General features: G+C 42.3%; 1 protein-coding gene across 1 annotated transcript in view; it reads left to right on the top strand.

The window, feature by feature from the left end:
- ZNF710 (zinc finger protein 710) overlaps window positions 1-25,645 on the top strand; it is a 141,027-nt gene that overhangs the window by 24,744 nt on the left and 90,638 nt on the right. The window lies entirely within an intron of this gene.

Raw genomic sequence — 25,645 nt, 5'->3', positions numbered from 1 at the left:
ATATAAACAACATGCAACTTTAAATACATTAGAAATCATTTGATACCGCAACAGGCTGGTGTGATTTGTATTTCTCCTAAGGGCCCATGCTTCTACACGAGATCTGAGATTGTTTCCTCCTTGGTAACCAACCAAATTCTCCTTACAGCTGCCTAGGATCTCCCCACCCATTGACATGGGCCATTGTAACGTGATAATCAATTCCATTGCCTTTTACCTGTCTGTGGTTTTAATGTCATGCATATAATATGTACAATTTTTTAAATAAAAAAATATATAACATTGCTTTTCTTACAACAATACCAGCCATTCTTCCTTTTTAATTCCTCTTCCTTTATCTTATACTGTCTCATAACGCAAGCAAAACCTAGAAACAAAGAAATCATTTGTGTCCCAGGAGCCATGTAACTTTTCTCCTTTATAAGGCTGCTTTCAGACGAGCACATTTTTAATCCGTATGTGATCCATGTTTTTTGGACTGTACGGAGCTAATGAAAATGTGTAAATCTATTTTCACAGGCCTATTATTCACGACTGTGTTCTAGAAATGCAGCATTTGTCCTTTTTGATGAAAAATATGCCATTATAGTCTATGGAAAGTGATTAAGATACAGATACATTTGTATTGCATCTGTATTTGCATTCATTGGTATTACTTTCTGTTGGTCAAAAAAACAGACCCGTATTTGCCAATTAGAAAGTAAAACCAGTGAATGCAAATCCAGCTGCAAGTACTGATGCAATCTGGGTACAATTTCCTCTGTAATATGTCCATATACAAATACGATCATGTGAAACTGGCCCCAGTGTCTTGCTGTAATACAACTGTCTGAAGCAGTAGCCTTCCCCCACTGCTATGTCTGCAATAGGAGGTACCTTCTTGGCTGAACGCGCCCATTCCGATTACCTGGCTGTTTACCTGCAAATAATTAAAGTAACCCAAAGTAAATTAGTATCTGTGATTTCTTCAAGGACTGTTTGTGTCAGGAATAGAGATGAGCGAGCATACTTGAAAAGGCAAACTACTCGAGCGAGTAGTGCCTTATTCGAGTACCTGCCCGCTCGTCTCTAAAGATTCGGGTGCCGGCGGCGGGGGAGAGCGGGGAGGAACGGAGGGGAGATCACTCCCCCCCCCCCCCCACTTCCCCCTGCTCACCGCCGCAACTCACCTGTCACCCGCGCCGGCAGCCAAATCTTTAGAGACGAGCGGGCAGGTACTTGAATAAGGCACTACTCGCTCGAGTAGTTTGCCTTATCGAGTATGCTCGCTCATCTCTAGTCAGGAACATGCAGGATATCTTGCAGACTGACACAGAGTGGGCAATACTATGTCCTGTTTACTTTGATCATTCATTTCTAGGTTTAATGTTCCTCCAAGAAAATACATTTAGAAAAAAAACGCAGTGGCTGTTACAGTCACTGGCCATGGCCAACTGCGCCCCTTACCACCTCCTGCCATCAGCCATGATCGGTACCGTGCATCCTGTGTCACCTGCAACTTATGCTGCATCCTCTTCCCATGCATCCTGGCTGCCACCTCTGCCTAAAAGGTGCACACACCCAGTCCATTTCTAAAAAGGCCAATGTGCACACCGAAACTCCTAGTGCCCAGCCAATCCTGATGGGCTCCAGTCTATTTAAGGCACCCTCTCCCACTGGATGGTGCCTGAGCAATTAATCTACCACTGTACAAAGCTCATAACGTGTTTGTCTGATCTGGTTTTGGCCAATGCCTGTTCTACTCAGCTTTCCCAGCTTCTCCTCTGTTCGTAGACTACAAATCTCCAATACTGTAATTGTCAATAATCTCAGTCTATCTTGACCTCGGATTTGTTTTTCTTGAGTATGGCTTTCTCTGTACCCTTTGGTACCACATTATGGTATACCTGACCAAGTATCAGATGCCTCTATACTGAGACCATTTCTGGGAAATGGCCAACGTCTCTCGAAGCGAAGACCAGATTCTGATTGATAGGGTTAAAGGTTAAAATTGGGGTACCTCAGCTACAGCCCCAAGTCAAATCGAATAGAGACACAGCTGATCCACATCCGCTGTTTGCCAGTAGCAGGCTTGAAAATGTAAATTAGAGGAAGTTGCATCTGAATATAAAACATCTGTACAATGATTGTAATCATCAATATTTACTTTCTATTATGAACTACAGTCTTTATAATGAATTCAAAAGCATTTGCTGTTAAGAGTAATTGTGACTTCTGCAGACCTTACTGAATGACCATTCACCTTGCATTCAGTGCTTTGCTTACAATCTCCTATGAATTTAAGTGTAGTGCTTTTCTGTTTCATATGATTGAGCTTTAGCTCTAATGATACGTTAAGTAGAAAATTTGAAAACCGTGTCGTATTTAGCCGTGTGCAAAATATATAATTTTAGCTGGTCACTCTGTTATACTGCTGCTATCAGTGGACAGTCTAATCGATACTGAAGTCTATCTGTGTTGAAAAATTAAAAGGAGGATAATTATTACGTAACTTGCAATAAGGTACTTGGGCTATTAGGCTGGCTGCATCCACGTGTACCTGTCTTTTCTTCTTCTTTTCTGTACCGTGGATGGCCTGCGCGGAGAGCCGCCGGACATGCGCAATACAGTCTTTTGTTTTTTTTTATACCCTTGATTTTCTCGCATCATCGCCTTGATGACACCTATTGTGGCCCCAGTCGTAAGAGGTGACCCCTATTGCTGCCCCAGTAGTAATAGGTGACCACTATTGTGGCCCCAGTAGTAATAGATGACCACTATTGTGGCCCCAGTAGTAATAGGTGACCCCTATTGTGGCCCCAGTACTAATAGGTGACCCCTATTGTGGCCCCAGTACTAATAGGTGACCCCTATTGTGGCCCCAGTACTAATAGGTGACCCCTATTGTGGCCCCAGTAGTAATAGGTGACCCCTATTGTGGCCCCAGTACTAATAGGTGACCCCTATTGTGGCCCCAGTACTAATAGGTGACCCCTATTGTGGCCCCAGTACTAATAGGTGACCCCTATTGTGGCCCCAGTACTAATAGGTGACCCCTATTGTGGCCCCAGTACTAATGGGTGACCCCTATTGTGGCCCCAGTAGTAATGGGTGACCCCTATTGTGGCCCCAGTAGTAATAGGTGACCCCCTATTGTGGCCCCAGTAGTAATAGGTGACCCCTATTGTGGCCCCAGTACTAATAGGTGACCCCTATTGCGGCCCCAGTACTAATAGGTGACCCCTATTGCGGCCCCAGTACTAATAGGTGACCCCTATTGCGGTCCCAGTACTAATAGGTGCCCCTTGTTGCGGCCCCAGTACTAATAGGTGACCCCTATTGCGGCCCCAGTACTAATAGGTGACCCCTATTGTGGCCCCAGTACTAATAGGTGACCCCTATTGCGGCCCCAGTAGTAATAGGTGACCCCTTATTGCGGCCCCAGTAGTAATAGGTGACCCCTATGGCGGCCCCAGTAGTAATAGGTGACCCCTATGGCGGCCCCAGTAGTAATAGGTGACCCCTAATGCGGCCCCAGTAGTAATAGGTGGCCCCTATTGCGGCCCCAGTAGTAATTGGTGACCCCTATTGCGGCCCCAGTAGTAATAATGACCCCTATTGCGGCCCCAGTAGTAATAGGTGGCACATATTGCGGCCCCAGCAGTAATAGATGACTCCCTATTGTGGCCCCAGCAGTAATGGGTGACCTATATTGCGACCCCAGTAGTAGTAGGTGACCCCCATTGCAGCCCCAGTAGTAATAGGTGACCTCTATTGTGGCCCCAGTAGTAATAGGTCACATTATTGCGGCCCCAGTAATAATGGGCACCCCTATTGCGGCCCCAGTAGTAATAGGTGGCACGTATTGTCGCCCCAGTAGTAATAAGTGACCCCCTATTGTGGCCCCAGCAGTAACAGGTGACCCCCATTGCAGCCCCAGTAGTAGTAGGTGACCCCCATTGCAGCCCCAGTAGTAGTAGGTGACCCCCATTGCAGCCCCAGTAGTAATCAGTGACTCCTATTGCGGCCCCAGTAATAATAGGTGGCACATATTGCGGCCCCAGTAGTAATAGGTGACCCCCTTATTGCATCCCCAGTAGTAATAGGTGACCCCCCCCCCCCCATTGCGGCCCCAGTAGTAATAGGTGACCCCCTATTGCGGCCCCAGTAGTAATAGTTTACCCCTATTGCAGCCCCAGTAGTAATAGTTGACCCCTATTGCAGCCCCAGTAGTAATAGTTGACCCCTATTGCAGCCCCAGTAGTAATAGTTGACCCCTATTGCGGCCCCAGTAGTAATAGGTGACTCCTATTGCCGCCCCAGTAGTAATAGGTGAGCCCTATTGCGGCCCCAGTAGCAATAGCAATCCCCTATTGCAGCCCCAGTAGTATTAAAGCCCTCTGTAGCAATATTAACCCCACAGTAGCCCCAGTAATAATCTTAACCCCCCTCAGTAATATTAACCCCACAGTAGCAACAGTAATTTTAACCCCCTCAGTAATATTAACACTACAGTAGCCTCAGTAATATTAACCCTCTCAGTAATAATATTAACCCCCTCAGTAATATTAACCCCACAGTATTAATATCAACCCCCTCAGTAATAGTATTAACCCCCACAGTAATATTAACCCCACAGTAATAATAGCCCCCCAACCCATATACTTACCTTCTCCCTGCTGTCAGCGCCGCTCCTCCTCATCTTGGCACTTATTCTGATGCACACTTTGCAGCAGTGAGCCAGAACATTTCCTCCCTGAGTCTTCTCTATACGGAAATAAGGAGGAGCAGACTCAGGGAAGGAGGATCCCGGGTGCACACTGACGTCAGAGTGTGGGCCGGGATCAGCGTCGCTGCGTAATTATTGGCGGGGAGCTGCGGCACCCCAGCTGGTAATCACTATCATGGTGAGCAGCAGTCGGCACGTGTGCCCCCTCCCCACGGTGACCCCCGGTCAGAGCCCCTGACTGTCTCTGCTCACTGTCTGTACTCAGACCAGTAACAGAGGAAGAAGTCTCCAAACTGCTCTTCTCTGCTCGCCCCACCACCTGCGCTAGCGACCCTCTCCCCTCACACCTCCTCCGATTCCTCTCCCCAGTGGTCATCTCCCATCTCACCACTATATTCAACCTCTCTCTGGCCTCTGGCATCTTTCCCTCTACTTTCAAACACGCCATCATATCCCCACTGCTAAAGAAGCCGACTCTTGACGCAACTGACGTTGCCAATTACGACCCATCTCAAACCTCCCCTTCATCTCCAAATTACTAGAACGGCTGGTTTACTCCCGCCATGTAAGCTATCTATCAGAGAACTCTCTCCTCGACCCCCTACAGTCTGGCTTCCGACCCCAACACTCTACAGAAACTGCCCTTACAAGGGTATCAAACGACCTACTGACAGCCAAATCGAGGGGTGACTACTCCCTACTGATCCTCCTCGACCTCTCCACAGCATTTGACACTGTTGACCACAAACTCCTCATCAGTATGCTTCGCTCCATCGGCCTAAAGGACACTGATCTCTCCTGGTTCTCCTCCTACCTATCTAACCGCTCTTTCAGTGTCTCCTTTGCTGGCTCTACCTCTCCTTCTCTTCCCCTTGCTGTTGGGGTCGCCCAAGGCTCGGTCCTTGGCCCCCTCCTTTTCTCTATCTACACAGCCCCTGTTGGACAAACCATCAGGAGCTTTGGCCTCCAATACCACCTCTATGCTGATGACACCCAGCTATACACCTCTTCCCGTGACATCTCTGCACCTTTCCTCCAAAACAGCACCAACTGTCTGTCCGCTGTCTCTAACACTATGTCCACTCTCTACCTAAAAGTAAACCTCTCTAAAACTGACTGACTGGTGTTTCCTCCTTCTACCAACCGACCTCATCCTGACATCTCCATCTCAGTGTGTGGCGCCACCATAACTCCCAAACAACATGCCCGCTGCCTTGGGGTTATATTCGACTCAGATTTCTCATTTACCCCCTACATCCAATCAGTGGCCCGAACCTGTCAGCTGCACCTCAAGAACGTCTCAAGAATCCGCTCTTTTCTCACCATAGACACGCTGAAAACGCTTATTGTTGCCCTCATCCACTCCCGGCTCGATTATTGCAACTCGTTGCTGATCGGCCTCCCCTGCACCAGACTCTACCCTCTCCAATCCACTCTGAATGCGGCAGCCAGGCTCATATTCCTGTCCACCCGCTACTCAGATGCCTCTGCCCTGTGCCGGTCACTGCACTGGCTGCCCGTTAAATACAGAATTCAATTTAAACTTATTACCTTAATCCACAAAGCCCTCCACAGCGCAGCGCCCTCCTATATTGCCTCCCTCATCTCAATCCATCACCCAGCCCGGGCTCTCCGCTCGGCAAACGAAACTAGACTGCACACCCCTCTAATTCGAACTTCTCACTCCCGCCTCCAAGACTTCTCCAGAGCAGCACCAGTCCTCTGGAATGCACTACCAAAGAACACCCGGGCAATCCAGGACTCGAAAAACTTCAGGCGTGCTCTAAAAACGCACCTCTTCAGGGATGCATACCGCATTCTCTAAACAAACTCCTCTATACACTGCCTGATAACATGCTCCCTGACCTACTGACCGCAATCCCTGCTAGCCATCATAAACTGCTCCTGTAGTCATATTGATCCTGCCGTCGCATAGCTAAATGTCTGACTGTTGTCTGTATATAGCATCCCTCACTCTCCATCGCGCGATACTGTGCACACCTCCAGCCATTTTACCTTCTGTATCACCCCATTACTTGTAGTATGTAAGCTCGTTGGAGCAGGACCCTCACCTCTACTGTTTCCACCAACTGATTACGATTGTAACCGTGGTTCTGTAATTTTTTGTACTTTTGTCTTTCTGTATTCCCCCTGTCTATGTAAGCGCTGCGGAACATGTTGCCGCTATACAAATAAAGATTATTATTATTATTACTGTTGCTTGCGGAGCCCCAAGAGCTCCGTGGAGCACAATTTGGGAACCGCTGTTCTAAAGCATAAGAGCCAGCCAATGCTTGCTTGTTCTGTTCACCTGATAGAATTTGTCCTTTGCAAACCTCCTGACATTGCTTTTAAAACAAAATGTGATTTTTCCAGCAAGAGAAACTATGTAATCTTGTAGATATGATGCCTTTTCATGGCTAACAAAATACATAATGTTGATGCAAGCTTTGGAACCAACGCAGGGTTCTGCTTCAGGCTTAAATGAAATAGATCTGAATTATACACACATACACACATAATTATGACAAGGCACAGACATGGATGTGAATAATTTGCTCTTAAAAGAATACTACCACAGAAATACAAACATCTTTAAATAGTCACTGATAAGGGAGTAAAGGTTTTATGGTCCTTGAATTTGTGTTGGGGGGGTCAACAGGTCAGCAATGTTATCTGTGCTATAGATTTCTCATACTTTCCAGTCACGCATGAATCCTCATAAAGAATTTAGCCCTTTATTGAAAGTGTCAAAAGTTGTTATAAATGTATATTCCCATATTCTTCTATGGCTTTGTGACTTGAAATTGCCTTTCAGTATCCTAACTTTCATATCTTCTATGTCGTGTTCGTGACTAAAAAAGTACTTTGTCACAGGTAATTCTATCTTTGTTTAATTGTATGGCGATTTAAGTTTTGGTCCTGTTTCTCTAACATAAAGGTCCCAACAGGACATTTACTACACAGGATCAGGTACACAACATCAGACATGGAACATGTGAATGTCCCTGGGATCTTATAGTCTTGCTGTGTATTGGGGATTTGGCTCGTTCACGGTCAGTACATATGAGCAGGTCTTGCAGCCCCTTACCTTACAGGGATAAGTTCCTTTTTGTACACCAGTGGGCAATGCACTCCTGATTTATAAAGTTCCTCAAATTTGGAGGTTGCCTGTAACACGGAAGCGGAGGGTCCGGGAATATGGTTTTCAGACGGTCATCCTTGTGTAGGGAATGATGGAGTTTCTTTGCGGTTTTCCTTAGTACCTCTAGCTGTGAGTTGTAGGTCACTACTAGAGGTACATGATTGTTTCCTTCCTTCTCTGTGTATTGGAGTAGTTGATTTCTGAGTATCCTGGTGGCTCTGGTGATTTGGTCATCAATTGAGGTGGGATGGTAGCCCTGATTTAAAATTGTCCTTTTAAGATAGTATAGATGTTCCTCTCTGTCTGTTGGGTTGGAACAGATGCGGTTGTAACTGATGGCCTGGCTGTAAACTATCAACTTTTTGATGTGTTTAGGGTGGAAGCTACCCCATCTGAGGTATGCTAGCCGATTAATCGGTTTCTGGTATAGGGATATCAGTATTGAGTTGTTTGAAATGTTTATGGTGGTGTCCAAAAAGTTGATTTCGGTATATGAGTAGCTTAATGTCAGGTTTATGGTGGGGTAGAATGAACTGAATCTCTCCTGGAATTTTATTAGTTTTTGTTCAGTGTTCGTCCAGATGATTATGATGTCATCAATGTAGTGGAAATAGGCCAGTGGTTTGCTGGAGCAGAAGGCCAGAAAGTCACTCTCCAGTTTTGCCATGAAAAGATTGGCATATTGCAGTGCCATTTTACTGCCCATGGCTGTTCCAGTGAGTTGCAGGAATATCTCTTTGCCAAAGGAGAAATAATTGTGTGTGAGGATGAATCTTGTGAGTTGTAACATGGATTCAGAGGCAACCCCATTGTCCTGAAGGTGTGCCTGGCAGGTGGTCAATCCATCTTCATGTGGGATGTTGGAATATAAGGATTCCACATCCATAGCTGTCTTGTGTAGCAAAATGTTTGGTAGCTCTACAGCTGTTCCTTGGAGTAGTCCCGTGCTTGAGTGTTGTTTTCACCTGGTAGAATTTCTTCTTGTAAAATTTGTGACATTGCTTTTAAAGCAAACAGCGCACCTGTTGTTTTCCTTGGTGCAATTTTTATCTAGAAGACCCTCCATGGGCCTTCTTTTGTTTTCAGTGATACTCGTGTGCTATAATTGACCTCCACAGCGCTGTACAATATTTTTACCAATTCTCGGTGACCAGCAATGTGTTCCCTAGATGTGTGACTATATTTCCATTTAATTTGGGTGGCTTTAGCTTCATTGAGGACCTTCTGGAGGGCAAATTAGTGAACTCGATTATTACTCCCATTGACTTTAATTGGATTTAGAATCGACTGTCCCAATTCCCAATGATTTTCATTAAATCGACCCAATACAGACACAAACCGATTATTCCAGTAATCTCTCATCCCTAGTTGTAAGCCAAGAAGTTCAGGTCTGGCAGTGACCATACAGCAGGGTATCCCAGCCTTTTTGGTTCCCCATTTTTTGGAAAAGAGGAAAAAGAGCTAAAAACAACTAAAATGCAAGAACGTATGAATCACAGTAGTAAAAAAATAATTCTGATGTGTAAGCAGAATAACAAATTGACAATAAAACAGTATCACTAAAGACAAGCTAACAATGACAACAAGAATACTTCAGATTCCTCATCAGACTCCTAAATTAAGGGGCACCTAAACTAGACCTCCAAATAGACCTTTAATTTAGACCCAAAATTCAGACTCCAAACTTATTTCAGAGTCCATACCTCAATTTTAATTTAGGCCCCACATTAAACCCCCAAATTAATCCACACCCCAGATCAGAAAACAAAACAAGTATGTACCTCTCCTTGCTCCCGGCTTCTCTTGTTTTCAGCGACCTGCACACAAATCCTGATTTAAGCTACTGTCAGCATGCTGAATGAAACACAGCACACTGAGTCCTGATGCTGCTTATCACCACTGCACACAATGTCCTGATGTTGACCATCATCAAGATCTTGTGTTCTGAGCCATAAAGGACTTGATTTGGCAGAGTGGGGCTTGTGCTCCCCCTGGACTATTAGACCCAGTTGCAACTGCGATTGGGGCCACATCTATGGTTACTGTACATCACTAATGGTCTGCAACCACAGGCAGTGTGTACCACCCCCTGCGGGGTCCAACAGACCCCAGGTTGGAAGAGTCTGCTATTGAAACTAGTGTCTATGAACATCTATGTTTAATGATGCCTCCTTTTATAGTACTGTATTTTCTGTATGAGTAAGGATCTTGGCTAGATTGTAGTTAACTGTTGCCAATCTTTGAATCTGATAAATTCTTTGTTTTTTCAATTGTAGCGATTAGAGACTTTTCTGTAATTCTATTTTTTAATTCCTTCCCTCTAGTTTAATCTGCTTTTATATTTATCGGTGCAGTGTAAATGTGTCTTTAGAAGAAAATTAAAATTTAGACTGACAATGCCAAATATTTCTTCTTAAACATATTTGTGCAAAGATGCATTAATGATAACAGTTAACCGTCCTCAAATGTGCCTGTCTGTAAAGCTGTTCTTGCTGTAGTATAGTGTTGACTGTTCTATTTAAACATCCATGAAAGGTATAATCCTCTAAAGAACCCAGTGCAACCATTGTAGGGATCTTTTTCTGGGTTAAGTCTTGATGATTAAAACTAACAAATCCCAGTTTTACTTTCTTGTTGTTATTTTCATTCTTATGAGTATTATACTTCTAGATGGATGCTAGCAGAAAATGAATATTGCTTATACTGAAATATGTTTAAATTATAACTGGGCGTTGCATAGTTCTAAACTGCAGTGTACAAGTATCCAAGATTTGACTTTGCCCAATGAAACAAGAATAAAGTTACAGATTATTCATGTGTTTGCAAAACAAACTTCTGGTAAACGTTACTTTACATCATCACTATGCATCCTGCTTTGTGTGTGGGGCACCATGAAACCAAATTTCATGACACATACATAATTTTGGGCACGGAATGAAGCTAGGGTATAAAACGTAAGCAACTAGTTTAAGGTAATCCCAATGCTGGCTTAAAGGAGACCTTCAATGGTTATAAATTGTTCCAGATAATCCTGAACAAGTCAAGTTAGACCGCCTGCAGACGGCTGGGTCGGATCCGGCAGCGAGAATTCTCGCCGCGGGATCTGACCCGAGCGCCTGCAGAGAGCAGCGCGTACTCACCTGCGCCCCACAGCTCCGAATCTTTCATGTGCCGGCAGCCGGCGCATGCGCAGACCGGAGCCGGCGGCAGGTGAGTGACGTTCCTGTGCGCACATGTCATGGTTTGTTTGCCGTGCGAGATTTCGCGCGGCCAAACTGCGGCCGTCTGCATACGATTGCGATTGCTAACGCAATCCTATGCAGGCTTCCAGCGGCAGAAATCCCGCCGCGGAATTTCCGCCTGTCTGCAGGCAGCCTTAAGATGACAAGTCTTTTTTGCAGTCCAAACCTTTGCTTGAATGAGGTTTTACAAAAGTTTATGTATTCATTTAAAATGGATTCCTAATGCACAAATGCTTTTCTGATAGAGGAAGCAGTAGTTTACGCACCCTCTTAAAAAGGAAGACACAATCATAAACATACACACAGTGGAGGGAGCCTCATAGCAAAGATTAAAATGGGACCCACTTCTGGTGTTCTCAATTGGAGAGTAGATTACTATACAGCATCATCAGAGTTTTAGTTACTAATTTAGTACAAGGGCCCTTAAAATTGTGCTTTTACTAGTAAAAAGGCATATATGTTTTATCAAAATACAGTTTTTACTATGTACAAATAACTAAAGTTCCTGTGTGTTCTTCTAAGCTTACGTACTATCAGAAATAAAGTGTTTGTATGACTGAAGCATTGTCACCATATGTAACAATATTTCCCTTTTTTAATCTGCAGTGCCCATTAAAATGAATTTTAAGGCATGTAGACTACATTGCTGGAGGGGAAGTGGGGTGTCACTGCCTTGGACCCCCGTGTATGAGTCAGAATAGAGAGTGGCTGTTGCAGAATAAAGCTGCCCATGTACAATGGGGTGTTAATAAGTCTTTGGCTTTGTGTTCTTTTTTTGTTTCTATGGTAACGAATGTTACATCACATGAAAGCCTTATGTGTCTAATATATGATTTCAAAATTTTGTGTTTGTAGCTTATGGCAACAGTGATCTAGGCACGCGGGAAAACAAAAGGGCGGAGTCTAAGGCGATATTCACAGCAAATGAGAGCAGAGGAGTGATAAAATTCTTGTTTCTGCAAGGAAAGTCCGCAAAGGATATTTATGGTGATATGTGGCAGATATTGGGGGATCAATGCCCTTCATATTATACAGTTAAGAACTGGGTTGTCAAGTTTAAAAACTGGCCACTTCAGCACCAATGATGAGGAACGTCCTGGACGACCGAGAGAGGTTGTTGTTCCGGAGATCGTCGATGCTGTGCACAACCTCATACTGGAGAATCAGTGAATTTCAGCTAAAGGAATAGCAGACATCATGGGGATTTCTCGTGAATGTGTTTGTGTCATTATCCATGAACATTTGACATGAAGAAGCTATCTGTAAAGTGGGTCCCCAAATGTTTGACAGCAGATCAGAAAAGCATGCGAGTGAAAACTTCCCGGTCCATTTGTCAGCGTTTCCGGACTGATAAGAACTTCCTGGATCGACTGGTCACTATGGATGAGACCTGGGTTTATTTGTATGACCCTGAAACCAAGGAGCAGTCAAAAGAGGGAGGCACAGTGGTTCTCCTCGCCCAAAGAAGTTCAGGGTGCAAAAATCAGCCACTAAGGTGATAGTGTCTGTTCTAGGATAAGGAGGGCGTGCTGCTAGTGGACTACCTTCAAAATGGTTCCACCATCAATGCAAGGTATTACATTGAACTTTTGAACCAATTGAAGGCAGCTCTGAAGGCCTAAAAGGCGCGGCAAGCTGTCCAAAGGAACCTTGTTTCTGCAAGACAACGCCTCCGCTCACACTGCACAAGCGACCATGGCAAGACTGGTGGAGCTAGGCTTCCAGCTGGTTGACCACCCACCTTATTCACCAGATCTAGCTCCCTCCGACTATCATTGTTTCCAAACCTGAAGAAACACCTCAAGGGTACCAAATTTCACACCATTTCTGATGGCATTGGTGCTACGGATGACTGGTTTGAGGCACAACCGAAATCCTTCTTTTTGCAAGGCTTACAGAACTTGGAATACCGATGTAAGAAGTGTGTTGACATCAGTGGAGAGTATGTGGAATAAATGTAAAGTTTCATCTTCCTATCTCTTTTCTTTCTGGGTAAAGACAAAGACTTATCAGCAGCCACTCATATTATATAGACGACCATTACTCTGAAATGTCACCATGATAAGACAACCCCTTTAATGCCTTGAGGACTGAGCCCTTTTATTTTTCATTTTCGTTTCTCTCCTGCATTTTCAAAACATCCTAACTCTTTTATTCGTCTATTGACGTACCAGTAGCTATCTGAGGACTTGTTTTTTGCAGGGTGAGTTGCATTCAGTGTACTGAAAAAAAGCTTTAAAACATTTCTAAATGGAGTGAAATGGGAAAAAATGAAATTCTGCCATTTGGGGAGGGGGGGGGGGGGGCGTCAAAAAGACATAACTTCCATGTATGATTATGACAATACCAAATGTATATAGATGTTTTTGCTGTACTACTTGCTGTACTTCAATACTCCTTTTGGTTTGGGCCCTGTTGTGCATACAGACATGAGATTAGGGCCACAGTGGGTATGTCGCTGAACACAGGACAAATGGGGGTATCCTTTTTGGGGTGTAAATCCTCATTTTCATGTGCACTATAGGAAAAAATATGTCTTTAAAATGACATATTTGCAAAAATGTGAAATTTTATTTTTTCTCTAAATTGCATTAATTCCTGAAAAAAAACTGTGGGGTCAAAATACTCAGTGAATATATTAAAGGATATAGTTTTTAAAATGCGTTCATTTGTGGCGGAATCTATCATTCTGACACCTATGAGCTTTTGTAGTCTTGGCTTGCTGTAGGAAAACAAAGTGTTCCTCAAAATGTTAAGTAATGTTAATCCCTTAAAGGGGTTGTCCCGCGGCAGCAAGTGGGTCTATACACTTCTGTATGGCCATATTAATGCACTTTGTAATGTACATTGTGCATTAATTATGAGCCATACAGAAGTTATAAGAAGTTTTTCACTTACCTGCTCCGTTGCTAGCGTCCTCGTTTCCATGGAGCCGACTAATTTTCGCCGTCTAATGGCCAAATTAGCCGCGCTTGCGCAGTCCGGGTCTTCTTCTTTTCTCAATGGGGCTCCGTGTAGCTCCGCCCTGTCACGTGCCGATTCCAGCCAATCAGGAGGCTGGAATCGGCAATGGACCGCACAGAAGCCCTGCGGTCCACCGAGGGAGAGGATCCCGGCGGCCATCTTCAGCAGGTAAGTAAGAAGTCACCGGAGCGCGGGGATTCAGGTAAGCACTCTCCGGTGTTCTTTTTTAACCCCTGCATCGGGGTTGTCTCGCGCCGAACGGGGGGGGGGTTGAAAAAAAAAAAAACCAGTTTCGGCGCGGGACTACCCCTTTAAGGACCAGGCTGTTTGGTACCTTTAGGACAAGACACTTGTTAGGGATTTTACCCACGTGGTGATTTTACTGCCCTATTTTTCTCCCTTTCGCTATCAAAATTATTTTTGCTGTATTTTTTTAAATATGTTTTTTACTGACCTTTTTTTCATTTTTTTAGTTTTATTGGGGGTAAAAAGCTAAAAAAAATGATTTTTTTTTAACATTTCTAGTTATTTTATTTTTTTATTAGTATATTTACACTAAAATAAAGTAGGGAACGGATTTCTCATTTTGTTTCGGACGTTTTGATATATAATATGTATGGGTTATTTTTAGTGATGAGCGAGCATACTCGCTAAGAGCAATTGCTGGAGCGAGCATTGGCCTTAGCAAGTACCTTCCTGCTCGAGACAAAAGGTTTGGGTGCCAGCGGCGGGCAGGGAGCTGCGGGGAAGAGCGGGGAGGAACGGAGGGGAGATCTCTCTCTCCGTCTCTCCCCCCCCCCCCCCCCCGCTCTCCCCTGCTGACTGCCGCTACTCACCGCTCCCCCAGGCCGGCACCCGAACCTTTTGTCTCGAGCGGGCAGGTACTCGCTAAGGGCAATGCTGGCTCGAGCAATTGCCCTTAGCGAGTATGCTCGCTCATCTCTAGTTATTTTCTTTCTTATGTATGTATTGTTGTTTTATTCTGTAATTTTGCTTTACTGATGTATGTAACTGTGTTTTTACTATCTATGTCCCCCATGACGTGATGTGAGAGCTCTGGGGAACATTCACATGTTTTTTTTATTTGACACTTTCCCACTGTAGCTGGGCATCCATTGGAGCCCCAATTACAGGGGGAAACAACCCCTGCAGTGACATTAGTCACTGACAGAGCTGGCCAGGGTCTAGTATGATCCTCCAGCTCTGCTGTAGCAGGGAACCCTGCCGGTCACGTGACCCCCCGGCTCCCGTAGTGAAAGTTACACTTTACTTGAGCTCTGTGTACTTGGGGAAGCATAAGGCAGAAAGGGTTAAATACCCCTCCTGCCTTCTCCTCCAGGTTATCAGCTGTCACTAACAGCTGATAACCGATTCCTGCCTCTGATTGATTACAGAGCAGGAGGCTTAAAATGCCACTATAATTTTACATACAGCTAAGCTTTAAGCCCAGGACCAGGTGCCGTAAATTTACAGTGCCTGGCCCTAAACAGGTTAAATTTGTATATTTCCTGAATGGTTAAAAAAAGCCAACGTTTTTCCAATGTGCGCCTAGAATAAAGTAAACAGATGGAAATATATATCTTAGCAAAAATTTGTACAGTATGTTTGCACATATTTGAGATATTACAGTTGAAAGTGTGAAAAAATATTTTTCCCAATTTTGGCCCTTTAAAAAAAATATATACACAAATTATATTGGTCTTTTTTACCACCTAAATGATGTACAACATGTGGTGAAAAAACAATGCCAGAATCACTTGGATATGCAAAACCTTTACGGAGTTATTCTATGTTAAAGTGATACATGTCAGATGTGGCTCCATCACTAAGGCACAAACAGGTTTCGACACTAAGGGGATAAGCTCTTTAATAGGGCAACAACCCCTTTAACTATTGCGACTTCCTGAGAAGAAACAGCTTACTAAGTTGTCATCCAGGTGCTCCTTTACTATAAAGTAAGGGAATTCATATAAACTGTGTGGGACAGATTTAGGTAAACATACAGTTGTTTGGTAGTTGCAGATTAGAAGTGAGTAGATCTGTTGTCAGAATATAACTTTTGCCATTTGATGGCTTTTTGTAAATTGAATTCTCCATTTTTCCACAATTTGAGAGATATTTTGTAAATCACTAGTACTTCTTAGGAAAATCCAGAAGTATAAGAACTACCGTTGTAGTCTGTTTCCATAGTGACAGATGTTGCTTATGAAGGTCAACTATTCATAACAAATGTCTGTATTTTCTTGAAGTTTTGAAATATTTTTAGATGTTCCCTTCATTTCATCGCTTCCTGTACCCTTGAAACTATAACATAGTAGTTTGATTTCAACTTTGCTACCAAGTCTATAGGTGATATTATGATGACCAATCCTTTTGTTGTCTTCTTCATTTGAATAACTTACAACTTTTTGAGGAACATTTTAACCAGACACAGGGCTATTTAGTTCTGATAATTGTTGTAGTGATATTAGTTGCTAGATTATTTTGTCTGGTGAGATACAGATTTAATCCAGTGTAGTTTCTACATGTGTTTTATGTTTTTTGTTGTTTTATTTAAATGGGGTAGGCCTCTTTTTTTTAATTTTTAATAATTATTTCTTTCTTGAAATTATTTTTAAATAATTAACAAAGCAACGCTTCTCTGAAAAAAGAACAACGTAGCTAATGTGTAATTTATGATTGGGGGGGGGGGGGGAAGGGGGGTTAACCAAATATTCCATCTAAAATGCCCAGAAAGAAAATTAGGAGATTTTAGTAACCTATCTATAAGAATATAGTTCCTCCAAAGGATATGTAAGATTAATGGAATTAATAACTTTGTTCAAAGAAGGTGAATCTGAAGATTTCAATATTATCATGTTTTACCGGAAGGTAATGTAGAGCCAGAACTGGAATCCAGAGTTTGATCCATAACTAAATTGAACTCACCCCCAATTATATCAAAGTGCCCTCAAGTATAGCAGTTCCTTTCCAAATGTAAAAATAAAATAAGCTTGCCGCTTATGCAGCAAATATACATTCACTAAAGTGAAAGAGGCTTTTTTACCCTCACAGACTTATGAAATGACCTAAAACATCTACATATATGTCCTGCTGAGAAAATGATACTGAATTACTGATTGCAATTAATACTCCTTATTTTTTCCCATCGGTGTTTGAAGCAAAAAAAAAAAAGATATGGGAATTAAGGATGAGAGCATTTTGGGTGTTTTATCTTTTATAAAATGTGTATCTTGAGCAAAGAATACATCAGCATGTAGCTTGAGGGCCTTGTGCCATAGTGAACTGCGTTTAAATGGACTGATCAAGCTCTTAACATTTAGCAAAGAAATAGTGGTAGGCATGATGTAGAAATAAATTAAAATGCTGCACTAACTTCATGGCGGACAGAGAGTAGTGGACACGTAGCATAAAGAAAGACTTCTCATTAGTATAACAAAAACAGATGTCATGGGCCCAATAGGGGTAAGATCTCTTCTTGAAATAAAGGATAACTCAGATCTACCGACTGGATCTTGGGTCCAGTGTTTTTAACTATGGAGTTATATCAACACCTTAGTCCCAAAATCAAATTTAACACTGGATCTTACCCTTTTTAAAAAAACTATGCATTGCCCCTAAAGCGCCTACACATGCAATTCTCTAGTCTATGGACTGCTACTATGGTACATGAACAAACGGAGAGCCTGGGTGGGTGGTGAAATAGGAGAGAGCATTGGGTAGGTCTTTCTTTGGAGAGTTCTGGTCTAAATTCTACATACTTACTTATAAGATGATTGTATCAGGTAGGCTACAAGAGCTCAACTTTAAAAAAGTATCACAATGCTATAGAACCCCAACAAAACTACGCAAAATGTTTCCCTCTATATCAGGCCAATGCTGGAGATGCTTCTCAGACTCAATTCAGGTTTAATGTTGCACAATTGGCGGGAGTGTCCGCTTATAGCTCCCTTATGGCAGGACATCTCTAGGATATATAGGGCAGTATATGTAGAACCTCAATTGATATGACCCCAGAGATGGCACTTTTGTCCATGTTCTCGGGATTTAAAAATAAATAGGGTTTGTCGAGACATTTTATCATGGCAATGCGATAAATCATCCCCAGATACTGGAAACAAAGTAATGCGATCCCGAGAATAGCATGGATAAAAGCCATTGATGCCATAAAACATACGGAGGAACTAAGATCTGATTTTTCAAGAGTAATGTACAGATTTCTACTCCACTTGGGCGGTATGGATAACCTTTAGACACTCGCCATCGTTCTCCAACTGGCTAGCAAGCGGAATTGTACAGTAAGAGTGGATGCTCCATCCATTTAAGCATCCAATAGACTATCCCTGTTCATGACTCGTGGTCCATATCTTCAGAGCTGCTTCTTTTCTTTCTTCTCCTTCTTTCTGTCTTTCGTTTCTGCTTCTCTACTCTTCATCTTCCCCGTTCCTAGGTACCCCACTCTATTACCTCCCAGCTCCCCCATTTTTTTTTTTTAATTTTTAATTGTATTTATTTTAAACTTAGCTACTTGGTTTCTTACTGTAGTTTATGTTTGGAATGGATGCAACTTAAGCAACGGGAGAAAAACACAATATGTGGATCCCTTTCCGGTTATCATAAGCAGGGCCTCGGGCATATTCATACTTGAGAGGGATATACGGAGAGGTGGCATATGTCACCAACAAAATAACTCCCTCTAAGTCTGTATGCAAATTAGAGTCAATTGTTATAAAGCAAAAGATAATACAACAAATTGCACAATTTATTTTAGCAAAACGGATTTGTTAGATTTTTGATGTTTTAATGCATTCATGTTTCTTATATTACCCTGAAAGTTTCAATAAAAATCTTTTGAACATAATATGACAAAAACAAAAGTAACAGAAGAACAAATTTAAAAAACAAAACTGAAAAGCAACCTAATAGTGTTCAACTAGTTCCCATTGCACTAAAGGGGAATAATAATTTGAGGGTATTAACATATTTAAACATCCTGAATAGATCCATAATGCAAATGAAGTATTAAAGTAAAGCCCCATTTACACTAAAAGATGATCGCTCAAACAACAGTTTGGACACCTGCTGTCCCTCCCCTCCCTGCGGTTTTTGGGGTACATGCATTGTGTAGCGTGTGGTACGATGACCACACAGGTGCAGGCGGCCCGCAGGTTTCTCCCTATCCCTGGGCAGCTGTGGCCCCCAGACGTCTGATGTCCTATGTATGTGTCAGATGGGTGATGCCTGACACTATTCCCGGTTATATCAGCACAGTGGCTAACTCTCTGTTCCCCTGGTGTGAGGACACATGGACTGACTATGGTTTTCCATCGGTATGCATGTGAGCTCTGGGTGGGGTTCATGTTGTATGTTGTATGCACTACCTGTTCCATGTTGATGTGAACAGTGACTTGTTCTGTATGTCTGTGCTGGTGGCTAGACATGAGGTGTGAACTGTCCCGTTCCATATGGTATGCGTTACACTGTATGTTGGTGTGAACAGCGACGTATGTAAGGTCTGTGCAGGGTGCCAGACATGTGCTTTATGTGCTGTCCTGTTCTGTGTACTGTGTGTGTGAACAGTGTCGTGTCCTACGTGTGTCTAGTGCATCTCTCCAGATCCCTAATCAGGCAGGGCTAGGTCCTAGGAGAAGATAACAGTGAGGCTGACCTTATCAGGACGATAACTCTGCTTTTAGGCAGGGGCTCCCCACTTTCCCTGGTTAGTAAGGGACAGGGGTCCTTCCATCATTGCCTGGAGAGTTGCAATTGGTCCATGCAACACTATGTGAGTGGTTGTGGTTTTAAATAGGACACGTTTGTGTCTGTTCTGAGGAGTGGTGCCTTAGTGCGCCGAGCAGACGTAACAGTATGTTAACTAGGCAAGCTGAAAGGGTATGATACACAAGTGTTAGTTAATAGAGGTAACATGCAATCAGCCTGATTATAGGTTTCCTATGTAAGCTCCCTTGATAAAGCCTTGTGGCGAAACATGGTGGGAGGGCATGTGTTATATGTTTTTTAGATTAGGCTTAGGCATGGCTCCACTATACAATATATGTTTATAGATACCTAAGCATCTAGGCAGTCTCTTTGTGGTTTAATAGAAAATTCTCTGACTGCCAAAAGACACACTATCTCCCAAAACACTGTATGCTGTGTGTATACTAGAGTTCACACTAACATTGCTAATCTCTATCACAACTGTGTTCAATGCGCTTATGTGTTAATAAAGTATACAATTTATCATTTTTTGTTTGGGAGGATATAACCATTAGGTGATTCTCTTGGTAATTGCAGCTGTGTATAGCCTTGTTTTTGGTGGCCCAACTTTGCTTACTATAGGAACCATTTGGGGGTGTGTACACCTTTTTGATCGGTTTTTACTAAATCTTTTCTTGGAGTATATTGTATTTCTGCAGGCATATAATAGACAGAAATACATGGCTGCCCTAAAGGCCTTCACACGGTCCCAGACTACCATGAGCCCTGAACGGCACCCTGAGATCTCAATGTGGAGGGAGCCATTCAGGACATTTAAATACCACTGTTAGCCATTTAAATGCTGCTGTTAATTCTAACAGCCATTGTTGGAGTGGCTCAGTGTGTATGGAGCGGGCTCGGCTCCTGAGTCCACTTCATACAATTACTGTGCACATCTGGCGTACAGCGCATGTCACCAATGCAGGCTATACTTCCCTATTGTTATCCTAACTTTGGCTTGTGAACAAACTACAGGGTCTGGCAGAAGTAACGCCCTTTTTTAAGTACTACTGACAAGGTGGACAGCAATTTGAACATTTCACCCCAAATTGTCATATAGTGCGCTTGAGTTTGATTGTTATGTTACAGAATTACATGTTTATGATTTTGGATTTTTGAGGGCTTTGTAATAATGATGCCAGCCTTTTCTTCTGTAGTCACTGAAACTCGTCTTCCTGATCTTTTGGAATCCTTCACAATGCCGGTTGCCTCAAACTTTCTGATCAGACTTGTGATACATGTCAAATTCTTCACGTAACAAATGAGATGATAGAAAAAGGGGCGTTACTTCTGCCAGACCCTGTATATTGAAGTTAAGGAGAATGAATAGAGCCTTAGGCCAGTTTCAGGCAAGTGTATTCTAGCTCCTTATTTGGTCTGTGTTTTGGGGACCGTAATATGGAGCTAATGTAATTTTGTGGCCAAATTTTTCATGGCGTTTTGAAAAAAAAGCAGCATGATCTATTTTTGCTTTTTTGCCTCCATATTGCTTTTTTTTCTATTGGACAAATATGGATCAGTATTTGCTTAATAGAAAATAATATATGCGGAGGAAAATACTGATGACATACAGTTGTAATTTCATCTGTTTCAAACCATTAACACACATTGCACCCAACATGCTATAACTCTGTGTTTGCAGTACAGAACACGTTCTGAGGGGGTCCCCCCATCATCTTACACAACCACATTAAGGTACATGCTGAAAGCCTCAGAAATGCTGAGTTGCCTCATAAATAAAAAATATAGTAGGCAAAAATTATTGAATATATTTATCAAAGAAAACTTCATTACATGAAGGCAGGAAAAACCTCAAAGTGGTTTTCCTACTAAATGCATTCATGGCATATAGATGGTTGGTCATTGCCCTCTCCATCCAGAGAAAATTGGTGTTTTGCCCTAATAATGTGACAGAGAGGTGGCCCAAGTCTATACAGAAACAGCCGAGCAAGCTATGATTCTCTAGGATCTTGCACGTTGTATTAGATCAAATCTTGCTTACTTGAAAACATTACTCACTTTCACTATAGAGCTCTTTACTATGCTGCCATACTGTCGGAACCAATCCTTACTATTTATTTTTCTTCATAAAAGATACATAAGAAATATAGTAATTGCCTGGTTTGTATGGCAGCCTTCAAATTATTCTTGCAAGTTTATTGAATATGTAATACTCTCATTGGCTATAAAACTGACAACGGTTTTATATGTGCCTCTATGTGTAAGTATATTTTAATGCTATTTCTAATGATTGGTGGGATTGATTCATGGCTGAAATGGTCAGATAACTACACTGCTCCAGTTCTTGGTGAAACTACAGATAAGAGAAATGACAAGTCTAGGACTGTACATGATCAAGTTTCCTGTTTTCTAGGGCAGTGCTGTGACACTACTAAATCAATGAGTGGGTCATGTTCCCTCTAGGTGTTAAAACTACAGCTAAAATATATATTACCGTAAGTATAAGGAGACATGCCAGTGCTGGTTTCTGAGTAGGAGAGAAGGACAGAATAGGTTTTATGGGCATATAGTGCTGTATCAACAACTGCTCACTCATCATGCATGTGTTGGTTATATATTATATACTATGATGTACTGCATTTAATACAAGTGCTTTAATCTGACCAAGTATTAAATACATTCACTAGGCTATGGACAGAACAGTTGTCACATTAGTGGACATTGCATTCATTTATGCCCTTGTATAGTAATATTTTGAGAAATAGAAGAGCTTTTGGAATACTTTGATCTTTGTGATCGTCTTTGTGCACTGGGGCTTTATACAAACATTTACAACATTTTTTTTTTATAAATAAAGAGATTTTTCCCGAATAGAAGCTGTGTAACGGTGGTTTCACATCTGCGTCAGGGATTCCGGTTTCCTGCTCCATTCAGGGAGCAGGAAAGGGAATCCCCTGGACAGACAGCTCTGTCTTATGATGAAACCCAACAATGCCAAATGGACCCCATTGACTAAAATGGGGTCTGTTTGCTTTCTGCTCAGCTGCCCGGCTTTTTGCCGGAAAATAAAGCTCTGCATACAACACTTTTTTTCTTCCAGTGTTTTTTTTACTCAATCAGGGAGATATTTAGTGACAAGAATATGAGATGTTATAAGGACAGAATAGAAAGATCTCTGACAAGCAATACATCTGGGAAAATATTCATTGCTTTGTCTTGACAATATATGATTCCAAATTAATGAAGCAGATTTATCAATCCTGTCTAATAGTTAGACACAAAACTTTCATCAGCCAGTTTGAAGATGTGGCAAATTTATCACAGTGGCTTACACAATTTGATAAATTTGGTGCATCTTGCTAGACTTGTAGATACTATCTGTTGGTTGACTTTTCACTAAGTCATATTCCCTTTTCCTGGCCACTGGTCTAGTGAGGCACAAAATGTGCCAAAAAACCTAATAAATGTAGTGTAAAGCATGTATATAGAAATAATCCACGAATTGGTCAAATCCAACACAAACTCCAGCACTCCTCTTCATAAAAGCATTTCTTTAGGTAGAACTGATTAAACAATCACATATACATTTAAGAAAAGCTTATACGTTTTGAACTATAAGAGAATTCTTAATCCTGGCATAGCATGTAGTTATTTTAGTCAGTTATAAATAAAGATTTTATTTTATGAAAATGTGGGCTTGAATTCATGTTGGATTTGACCAATTTATGGATTCTTTCTAACTACTGCTGCAGGCTTCTCTCTTGCACCATTGCCCATTGATATGGAGATCCAAAAAAATCATTAGTGAGCTGGAACAGAACATTTTAGTCTTTTGTTCCTATGGTACTGTTATACTTGCAAAGCATGTATGCCGATTTTTGTCTCAAATTAAAACAGCATTCTGCTGCATTTACCTTAGAAAAATCCCCCCAATATGTGAATGAGTACAGTAGCTCTCATTAACACCTTGTCACAGTTTACTCGTTTACAGAATTTCACATGCCCATCTTAATATGATCCCCGCTCAAGTAAGGTATGCCTAATGTATTAAGAGATGCATCTCGGGCTCTCAGTGTGCCAAACAAAGAAATATATGCCTACATAGTACTGTCAGCAGTTTTGTATCTGTAAAATTGCCAACTAATTCCCCTTTAAAGGGGTTCTGACATCAAAAAAAAAAAATTGTACTCACCTTGCCTGGCCTGGCCCGATCGCCAGGCATGTCCCCTCCAGCCGGCATCTTCTTCTGTGCCTTTAAAGCAGAGCAGGAGCGGTCAAAAAGACCGCTTCCTGCTCTGGTCCGTCCGTCAGGCACTTCCGAGGTCAACGGACGGACCGCCACAGCAAGCACTTCACAAGCAGTGCTTGCTGTGGGCGGCCCGTCCGTCCGGCTGAACTCCGGAGTGCTGCGCATGCGCAGTGGAGACGCAGCCCATCCTGACTCCTGTCAGAGGGCACCTCTCCACTGCGCATGCGCGCGATCCCGGAGCGGCACGGCTTGTGCAGACAGAAGAAGAGGAGCAGCGCCTGCCGGGAGATGACCCCCCGATGTCAACAACAACAGAAGAACAGGTAAGTATTATCTTTTTATGCTTTAGCAGCCATTAAACCATGGGTTCCCTGGGTCCATTAGGCACACCAGAGAACAATGGCTGCTAAAGCATAAAAACATTATTCATGTCAGAACCCCTTTAAATTACCATAAAAGTCTGACATTATCATCCCAATAGCATTTCACTTTACTGATAGCTGTATAATATTGGTCTCCTGCTTATATTTCTTTTCCCTGCACCAATGTGATCACTATTAAAGGTAAACCATAAAAAATAAGTGCCACTCAACCAGAGGCGTAACTTGAAGCTCCTGGACCCCAATGCAAAACCTGTAACAGCCCTCAACTATAATGCTTTATTTATAGTACCAGGCTCCCTATATGGAGAAGAGAGGCCTTATGGGCCTGGGTGCAACCGCATCCCCTAGAGTTCTAGAGTTACACTAGTGCTCTCAATATGTCTTTGACTGTCCATACACATTTTATTATAATTCTTAGTACATTTCACACATGTATAACATTCTTCGGATAGACTGCAGGCCCAAATTTTGAATAAATGGGGTTGTATAAGATCACAAAAATATGGCTGCTTCCTCTAGAAACAACACCATACCTCCACATGCCCATTTAGCTGAATAGGCCTGAGCTAACTGCGGACTACCTGTAGATTGGTGTAGTGCTGTTTTTGGAGAAAAACAACTATGTTTTTCTAATCTTGTACCCTACAACCCTTTTAAATGAAGGTCCCTTGGGACTACATATTCAACATGCCTTGGGCCGGCCCAAAGTTTGTGCTCTCATCAGGTGCAATGAGAAAGCTTAGTGGACGTATTGTTGGCATCAATTAGCTCTAGTACATCTCATTAAAGGATGACATGGACAACCATCATCTATTCATTGTGGAACTAACCTACCTAATCCTGATATTTCCATATCCGTCTGTAGTGCTACCATAACTGCTATGCAACAGTCTGCTGCATTGCTGTCATATTTGAGTCTGAAATTTTCCTTTACTTCCTATATTCAATCACTTGCTCACTCATATCATCTGCACTAGTGCTGCATGGACTTTGAAAAACTCATCCCGACGTTGCCCTTGTTCAGATATCACATTGCTTTATATTGGATATATTGTTTTTTTGCAATATTTGTACTTTATATGATCTTTGGATACATTTACCTGCACTTTGTTTTATTTAAGTTTTCTGTTCATGTTCCTGTTTGTGCTAAACATTAACTAGATCAATTACTGTTCTGCTGCAATATGAACTGCCTCTTAGTATATTGGCAATTCAAAACTTATGCAATCTTTT

The sequence above is a fragment of the Eleutherodactylus coqui genome, chromosome 2, assembly GCF_035609145.1.
Source record: "Eleutherodactylus coqui strain aEleCoq1 chromosome 2, aEleCoq1.hap1, whole genome shotgun sequence".
Lineage (NCBI taxonomy): Eukaryota > Metazoa > Chordata > Amphibia > Anura > Eleutherodactylidae > Eleutherodactylus > Eleutherodactylus coqui.
Note: the sequence above shows the minus strand (reverse complement) of the source record. Positions and strands in the feature narration are given on the sequence as shown.